Source organism: Ctenopharyngodon idella, chromosome 11, assembly GCF_019924925.1.
Source record: "Ctenopharyngodon idella isolate HZGC_01 chromosome 11, HZGC01, whole genome shotgun sequence".
In the NCBI taxonomy this organism is placed as follows: domain Eukaryota; kingdom Metazoa; phylum Chordata; class Actinopteri; order Cypriniformes; family Xenocyprididae; genus Ctenopharyngodon; species Ctenopharyngodon idella.
This window is the reverse complement of record NC_067230.1, coordinates 3,745,720-3,755,317: the sequence shown is the minus strand read 5'-3', so window position 1 is coordinate 3,755,317 and position 9,598 is coordinate 3,745,720. Positions and strand designations below refer to the sequence as shown.

At 38.8% G+C, this 9,598-nt stretch overlaps 1 long non-coding RNA gene across 1 annotated transcript; it reads right to left on the bottom strand.

Moving 5' to 3' along the window:
- Window positions 1–5,282: 5,282 nt before the first annotated feature.
- Window positions 5,283–9,379, bottom strand: LOC127523074 (uncharacterized). The gene is made up of 3 exons (XR_007932814.1): window positions 7,904–9,379; window positions 7,397–7,483; window positions 5,283–7,281 (listed from the first exon to the last, which is right to left on the bottom strand). It is a non-coding gene; the product is annotated as an uncharacterized LOC127523074 (long non-coding RNA).
- Between the last annotated feature and the right edge of the window lie 219 nt (window positions 9,380–9,598).

The window sequence follows — 9,598 nt, the reverse complement described above, 5'->3', positions numbered from 1 at the left end:
TATTATGATTTTTAAATAGTTTTAACTGGAATAATGCGGTTCATGGATGCTCGTCCGTGGAATTCTCCTCTTCTGGTATTGACAGCCCTACAGATATCTTTGGTTCAAAATGCAATGCATAGCACAGCACATTAAAATAATTCACATGTTTGAGAACATACTGGAAAGCCCGAATGAGTCATTAGTTGGGTTAGTAAAATAACGAAATTATAGCTTTTAAATAGAATATATATATATATATATATATATATATATATATATATATATATATATATATATATATATATTTATGTAAAGAGATATTAAAATAAAAAGTGCTTAAAAGTGCACAACTCTTCTTAAGTGGAAGAAAGCTACTTTTTCCCCTTACGTGCAACCTATTGGAAAGCCCGGATGAGTCATTAGTTGGGTTAGTAAAATAACGAAATTATAGCTTTTAAGTAGAAAATAGTAGGCCTATTTATGTAAAGAAATATATTAAAATAAAAAGTGCACAACTCTTCTTAAGTGGAAGGAAGATTGGAAAGCGCGGATGAGTCATTAGTTGGGTTAGTAAAATAAAGAAATTATAGGTTTTAAGTAGAAAAAAAAAATATGTAAAGAGATATATTAAAATAAAAAGTGCTTAAAAGTGCACAACTCTTCTTAAGTGGAAGGAAGCTACTTTTTTTTCCCTTACGTGCAACTTATTGAAAAGCCCGGATGAGTCATTAGTTGGGAAATAAAATAAATAAAGTAATAAAGTAAAATAACGAAATGATAGGTTTTAAGTAGAAAATAGTATTTATGTAAAGAGATATATTAAAATAAAAAGTGCACAACTCTTCTTAAGTGGAAGGAAGCTACTTCCCACAAAGGGCATGTGCTCCTGTGCACGTGCCTGCTTTACCCTATGGTTTTACCTGATCTCTAATCAGTTTTATACATTTGTAGATGTTTTAATTAGACATTAGAATAATTAAAATGAATAATGGTAATTATTAATCTCTTATTTGCCTGTTTAGCTTGAGCCATGGAACAGAGAAACAAGCCCTAAACATTTTTAAAAGAACACATATTATACAGACACTCTATATTTAATCTTATTAGATGATTAGTTAATTGCATAGATTTTACTTTCAATAAAACTTTTGCAATACATGTGTAAAAGGTGTTTTTATGCATGTTTGGCCTGAATTTTGTTGCACTGTTCTGACCACTAGGGGTCACCGTGGAGACGGGTGTCAGATTGTTTCGAAGCCTCGACACATTACGGCACATTTGCTTCAACTGGGAGGGAGGGCATCTGAACTCCACAAAGCCGACCTGATATAGTATTTTTATTTTTATTTATTTATTTATTTTATTTTTTTCAGTAGCCTAAATGTATTTGTTTGACATGGAAGCTGTGCGCAAACAGGAATATATGTTCATTTATTTATAAAAAAAAAAAAAGAGGGCAGGGGCTCAAGCCCCTTTTATGTCTATGTGTGCACGTGCCTGATTCCACCAGCAAGGAACAATGAATGAAAACATTCTTGAGAGTAATTTTGTGCCTGTCTGTGATGGTAACACGAGGTGTCGCTCACTTACCGACCGCAGGCTCCTGGAGGGCATGTAAACTCGGATGGAGAGAGAATGGAGGTGCAGAGCCCTTGGCCGTCCTGTAGGCAAGCACCAATGTCTTGAGCTTGATGTAAGGTGCAACCAGAAACTAGTGCAGAGAGATAAACAGTGGTGTGACATGGGCTCTTTTGGTTAGTTGAAAACCAGTCGAGTCGCTGCATTGTGAATCATTTGAAGAGGTTTGAGTGCAGCCTTTGCTTCGATGTATTGTAGGCTACATTTGCTCCGTGCTGCCCAGTGCGTCAAGCAGCTTTGTTGTAGGCTGGGGGCAGTTGTGTGCAGCTGCAAAGTAAATAAGTATTTATGAGAAAGAGATGAAATGTAGTTGGAATTAACGCGTTAAGAATCCGTACAGCTGTAGCAGCAAGGGACTATTATTCTGTTGAGTGGAACCGATGAACAACTGGGCTGCATTCACCCCCGGCAAAACGTTGCAAAAAACGGTTTTTAAACGGAAAACGGTGGTGTGTTGAACACCCTTTTCTGATGACGCAAGAGTTGCAACTATGGCAGCTGAGAAGGACATTTTTTTTGTGTTCTTTTTGAAGAATTTTCGGAGCCTGATGAAGTCGGTTTAAATACATGTTTAATACTGCAAAATACGCTCGATGTTACAGTCACTGCCCTTGCCGTCCGGAATAAAAGAGAACATCCCAATCGAGTGAAGGGATTTGTGGAAACGTCTAGGTTACTATTGTAAACCCTGTTCCCTGAAGGAGGGAACGGAGACGTTATGTCGATACTGACGTAATGGGGTCTTGCTTGGGAGCCCAATCACCTCCAAGTGGTACAAAATAAGCCAATGGGAATTGGCCAGTGAGATTTACATGCCGGACCACGTACACCCCCGGCATCCGGGTATAAATAGGAGCGGCCTACTCACTTCCATTCATATTTTGCTGAGGAGCCGAGCCAGGGCACCCGGCCATTCAGCGGTGACTCAGGGCTATGGCAAGGGGACGTAACATCTCCGTTCCCTCCTTCAGGGAACGGGGGTTACAATAGTAACCTAGACGTTCCCATTCAGTCAGTCACGTTCGACGTTACGTCGATACTGATGTAATGGGGTCCAATGGAAACGCCATAGCAACTGAGCCACATTACGAATGTTAGGGAAGCAGATGCTGGCAAGCCATAGCGTGCCCAAATGCAAGTACTACCACAGAGTCGTAACCTTCCAGCATCCGGAGTAATCCTGAGGAGGTCTTCCATACCAGTGGGATGGAGAGAACAGGGCATTACTCAGGGGATGGTCGAAGCTGCTGTTCCCTTTCGAAAGGGAACTCTACACTGCGTTTTACTGCATTATGGGGAACGTCACTTGTGAACCGGTGTCTGAAAGCAATGTATCAAATCCCACCAATCCTATTGGCCGGCGACAGCCTATGACGTCATCATGATGCGGCCCGGAAGAATAAAGGAGCCGCTAGTGAAGCAGTCAGTATCTTTTCGTCTTTCGGGACTGTTTTGTCTGATTGCGATTACTTCGAATCCGGTAAGAATGTTTATGTCTAACAAACGTTTCAGAATGTGTGTTCACCTGTGTTCCAGGTGTTTGACACTCCGTGAACGATCTGTGTGTTTTCTTTATGGGAAAAGAGCACGTGCGGACAGTACTTGAGCGCGCTGTCTCTGTGTGAATTCTGAGCGTCTGCCTATTTAGACGTTCCGTTCTCGTTTGGCTCTCTTCTCGAGGGAAGAGGTGTCGGCATCTGTGCCTGTTGGTTATGGCCCCGCTTGTGCTGAGGCAGAGCGGTGGCTGAAATCATGGGGTTTTCAGGTAGAAGCTCGCTGAGGTGTTTGTGAGAGGTGTAATCTCTCTCAACCTCCAGCGGCTAACGAGGTTGAGCTGTTGGATGGCGGTGACATCCGTTCGCTGACGTCATCGGATTCAGTGGCGAGTGCTCTTCTAACCACCTATGTATTGTTTATTCATGTAACATGCTCAGACGCTTCTTACAGTCAGGCTGACGGCTGGGCCCATGGTGAATACTTTTCTGATGGCTCGCCTTCTGGCTTGATAATGAAGAGGCTCTTTTAGGCTTAAAAGAACCCTAGATTCCATCCTTCCATGTGGAAAATGAGGAGTCTTCGGTCTTCGAGCCGCAGGAAGGTAAGCTGGGTCTATATTTTTGTTTTAAAATATGTCGACCTTGTTTTTCCTGTATAGTTTTTCCTGAGCATGTAGATGGAAAAAGATAGGGGTTTTGGGGCACTGAAGTTTCATTAGATTGGCTGGGGTGATTTATTTGTACTTATTTGTCAGCCACCTTTGGTAGAGTAGCTTCTCCTCTAGGGGTCTTAGCTAGAGTTTGTTTGAGTTAGCACTCTTTACTTCAGATAGATCTATGTCTGTGTTGGCCTCCTTGGCCGCCTGACATTGTTTGCTTGTTGAGCTTTGCTTTACTTAAGTTTCCTCTTCTCTGGTTAAGTTTAGAGATTGAGTTTAAGCCCCAGGCAGATCTATGCTTCGTGTGGCCCTATAGGCCCACAGCTTAGCCGGCCTAGGCTAGAACTAGGGTTTAGGTGATTTACTAAAGCATTCACCCTTTATTGCTACTATCCCTTGTCAGGTTGTATAGTTCCTAGTTCTGGTCTCCTCTTATTTGAGTTGTCAGGCCATATGCCCATTACCTTTTTGGTGTAGATAGATAGCAGCTAAGGTAGCAGGCTGTCACTAGCCTCCCTGGTGCCGTTGTCTCAGGTGGTAGGCCCTTATCTTTGTTTAGATAAGTGTATGCTATGTTGCTTAGGCCCCACTTTTCTAGAACTTCATTCATACTCGATTTGTCTTTCCCCTGAGCCCCTTGAATTAGCATTCAAGCTTGAGGTTATGGTGTTAGCTTGGTTTAACTCCCGTTCTCTTGGGTTCAGTACAGATGTGTTATTCTGTTTGGTGAGAGCATCCATTCTTTTCAGCATGGTATGTATGAATAGCAAAGCATTGTGTTTGCTTTGAGTTCTAGCTTTGCCCTGCACATGTATGAGCTTAACTCCTTGCTGCCACAGGTTAGCACCTGTTCTTATGAGTAGTAGGCTTGTTTTTAGCCTCTGTTAGAGCATGGTGACTATTTGTACTCCCCTTGCTTTAGGGTTATTGGTGTTCTACTGAGTACATGACCTGATGGATTGCATAGCTCAGGTTGAGTGATAGGGAACCTCACTTTTAGTTTGGTTCTTTTTAGCTCCCTTTAGAGTTGATCACTGCCACAACAGCTTTTTGTGTCTGTGGAGTTGAAGGCTCGGGTAATCTGAGCCTCCTTCTAGCATGCTAGCTTGTGATTTCACAAGTGTTGTTGGTAGATGTTCATGAGTTTTGCTCACTTAATTTAGCACTGCCACAGGTTTATGCCCGTCCCAGATAGCAGACCAACCTTGAATCAATGTTGAATCAATGTTAATGCATTGACCAAATTATCATTGAATCAATGTTGAAATTTAAGTTGATTTTTCATCAGGTTTGCACCCTGAAATAATGTTATTTCAATGATGAAAAATAGATCAAGATGGTTGTAAAATCAATGTTTTTTCAACCTTAATTAAATCACCTATTTAACATTGAATTAACGTAGAAACAATACCAAATCAATCTTGCTTTATGTACAGCAAGATTCTAAGCCAGTTAAATGCCTATTTCTACTCATTTCAATCAGAGACAATGTAAGGGCTGCAGTTAATATGGTTTTAATGAAAAATTCACAACTTCCTTCAGTTTACATACAAATGTATTTATTTATAACCACACACTGTTTGAACAGGAATTAACATCACATTCAAGAAAAACAAGTGGCTGTAAAAATGGCATTTCATGGTTACAAACAAATAAACCTGGGGCCTGTACCATGAAGCCGGATTAGCTGGCTAGCCAGTTAAGTTTCAGATTAGTTTGTGCCAATCCTGGTTTTAGGTACCATGAAAGTGACTTGGCTTTTAGCGGTGTTCATCACCATAGTAACTTACGCTCCACAGCTAACCTGCTCCGGGGCAGGTTATGTTCTGGGTAAGAGATCTCAAACCGAAATTGGACCAATCAGATGTGAGCAAAGTGACACTGACACATCCAACACAATAAAGTCCCTCCCCCAGTTTCTCTTCCTCCAAATTAAAGATCACTATATAGTAAAAACAAATATTTAACGATGAAATTGTCTTGCTTTAATGATTTATAGAATTATTTTATGATTTATATATGATTTAAATAATTATATGATCTATATTATTAATCCATTTCACACAAGCAATTTTAGTTTAACAGTTATTATTAAGCATTTATTTTAAATAAATATTAATATATACAGATCATATGTAAGCTGTAGAATCAACAGATAACTCTTTAAAAATGACTACATAACCTTACATGTTTGAGTCTCTATTGCTGTATATAATAAACTATATAAACACTTGACAATTTTCACTTGCTCTGATAGAGCAAGATAATTTCTTTTATTTGTCCTTTTTCATGGAAAAGTTTCTTCTTTAGTGTAAATGCATTTAAATTCTTAATTTTCTTCAGCAAAAGAGTTTTGAATCGCGTTGACTCTCTCGCGAGAAGTAAATCACAGTTTCTTTCTGTTGCAAGGCATGTGATTGGCTGTTTGCCACTGATGTTACGCATTCATGTGCACGTGCTCCACAAACTCAGGATCAAAGCCTGAGTTGACAGAGAAAGTTGATGATCAGCATCATGGTACCAACAAAGCCGGATTGGAGTGGTTTGGTTTTGTCAACTTGAAACTAATCCTATAACCCTGAGTTTGTTCAACTACCATCATGGTACAGGCCCCTGGTTTCACAGACAGGGCTTAGGCTAAGCCAGGCTCAGACCTTAGTTCAATTATTTAAGTAGATTTTATAGACATGCCTTAGAAAAGTGTTTATCTTGAGACAAAACAATGGCAGTGACATATTTTGAGATATCTTTTCAGTTAAAACAGCTCAGACATGCATTTTAGTCTGGGACTAGGTTTAAGCCTTGTCTGTGAAAGGGGTTAAGTAGTCAAAAAATAAATAAATAAATAAATAAATAAATACATTATTGGCGTTCATCTTGAGACAAAACAATAGCAAAGACAAATTTTAAGATGTCAGTGCAAGTTACTTTCAGTTAAAACAGCTCAAACATGCATTTTAGTCGTTGGAAAAAGAGCCTGGAAAACCGTGACAACATAAATGCAACCTGTATCTGTAAAATGGAAGTAAATAGACATGGAAACTCAACAACGAAGACAGAAACACAGTACTACAGACTGAAACACTACCAGAGTTCACTGTTCAGGACTTGAAGCTTTAAGGATTGAAGCTACTCTTCTAATGCAAAAAGTATGTCCCACGAGCAATGCCCGCAAGCTGATCAGGAGCATAACAGAGCCAGTTTTTCAGTAACAGCAAATACAAACTTTCAGGCCTCCTTTTTCTCAGCCTTCACTTGTTGTTGTTGTAAGGCATCTAAAGAATACAAAAACAAACAGGAAGTTAGAACTGCACAATGTTCTTAAACATTTGATCGGTAGTAGTGTATGACTGACGGAAGGTGGGTCATAATTATTTGGAAATGTGACTGTTACAATGTACTACAATGTCGATCACAATGTCAATGTCAGCAGGTGGTTCATGTAGTTCTCCCCCTCCTTCAGAATAATTAACACCACCATGAAGAGCTGCATCTGTCTGGTTATCCTAAAGTTGTGTACAAAAAACAAACCAGTTCCAATGCCTTTTGCTAGAATAACTACACAAACAAATTTATACTTTTTCTGAAAAATAAATCAGGATATGCTGACGTTCAACTCACAAGGTACTCGTTGAGGAGGTCTTCAGGACTTTCTCTCAGGAAAAAAAGGCCCACAGGACACACTCTTCTCAGGTGAATTTTTTCAGTCTGTGATAAAGCAACTGTGATTATTTTTCTCATAAAAAAAAAAAATCAGAATAATCTGTAATAAGGAATCAGATTATGATATGTGATAGCAAAGAATAGGACCTTTTTTTTTTTTTTACAAAACTAAAATAATTTGTATTAATGACTAGCCAGATTTGCAATTAAGAAACATCTGAATCAGGGGGGAACACAGGCCAAACAAAATTACAAAACAGATATTTTTCAGAAAAAAACAACACAAAAATCACATGCATTTGGGTTGGCATAAAGGTGAGTTAATGAAGATAATTGAAGATAATTCCAAGTCTAAAGTTTGTTAAAGAGGATAAGTCAATAAACAACATGGATTTTACTCAAACATATCCAACATTAGTAATTCATTATCTATTAACAACTATCAGTTTTATAGAAATTACTTACCAAGTATTGCAAAGTGTCCTCAGTCAACAAAAAACATTGAAAAGCTTTAGGTCCTAATAGGAGAAACATTTTTACAGCATTTATTAGTGGTTGAAAGTTGTTTGCTAGGTCAATTAATTAGTTGTGCAAATACTACTATTATAATCTACTATTTCTACTAACGTTACTACTAAAAAAAAAAAAAAAAAAAAAAAAATTCATGATTTATACTAAAAAAATCCTAACATTTTTCCCTGGACGAAGCAAAACACCAAGTTAGGCAAATGTAACGTTAGTTCACAAAGTCTTTACTTACAGATTTGGATCATCATTTCGGGCAGACAAATAAAAGAACAAACAAATATTAATTTAAAAAGTTAACTCAATATTATAATGCAGGAATCCCCACAGCCTCGGGCGTTTTGTCCCGCTCCACGCGCACTTCCCGCCCACAGCATTTCAAATATCTCGAGCTGCTACACGGTAAAGGAGGAATTCATTTTAAATTCGATTAATTACGATTCTGTTACTATTCATGTTCATAAACAACGTTAATTAACTGTAAAATACATTCAAACGCTGCATTATCCAATATATAAAATAAAACAAATTTCCAAGTTCAACCTACCTTTCAGTCCGAGAAAATTGATCGATTCGAGCAGAAAGTTCAAGACGCTCGTGCGTCGTGACGTCAGAAAAACGTCTGACGCGGGATCCTTAAAGTGCAGGTGAGATGTTTTGAGTAGTTGTGAATTTAGTGTTTAAGTTGAAAAAGTGTAACATCATTATAATAATAATAATGTCTAGCTGGTTCATCTCACTGACTTCCAACTGGTTGGAGTTTATCTACACACTTCAGTTGGCAGGATTTTTATTTATTTATTTATTTATTTATTTATTTATTTATTTATTTTGTGGGACTAGAGGGAAGGGTCATGAGGAGCATGAATGCTAATGTGAATAAAGTGTTGAATGAGGGGACAGATGGATTGACATGGCTTAGTCTAAGTTCCACCACTGGGGAAATGAAGCTGACCAAAAATCAACATTGATTCAATGTTCGTATTTTTCAACACTGAAAAGCATTGAAATTTCAACGTTGATTCAATATTATTTAGCATTGAATTTTCAATCTCAACCAAAATGATGATTCTGATGGAATTTCAACATTGAATCAGTTGCTATCTGGGGTGTCTGTCTGAAGTAGTAGGCCACTTCAGGCCTCCTTCAGACCATGCATATGTTGTTGTGCCCGTAGCATATGTTGTTGTGCCCGCTTTCTGTTAGGGCTAGTGTGTTTAGGTACATCGCCTGTTGGAATGTGTAGACTTAAGCTCAGGTTGAGTTAAGCTAGTTGACCGACGATTGTTTGTTGGGTTTTAGAGCTGGTTCCCTTTGAGCTTGGTCACCTGTAGAACCACTAGCTGGCGCCACGTGTCTTTTGGAGTCGCAGGCCCCGCTTGGGCCTCCTTCAATTAACATGTTGGTTTTGCTTTCACTGCCACTGGCTACGCCCGTATCTGCTATAGCAGGCCTGGTTTGGGCCTCTCTCAGAGCATACTGGCGGAGTTTGTACTCCTCTTGCTTTAAGAGTAAAAAGTGTTTTACTGAGTACATTGCCTGTTGGTTTGTGTTGGATTTTTTAGCTCTAGTTGAGCTAAATAGTTACCTCACTAAGTAAAGTCTGGTTCTATTATGGCTCCTAGAACTTTTAGT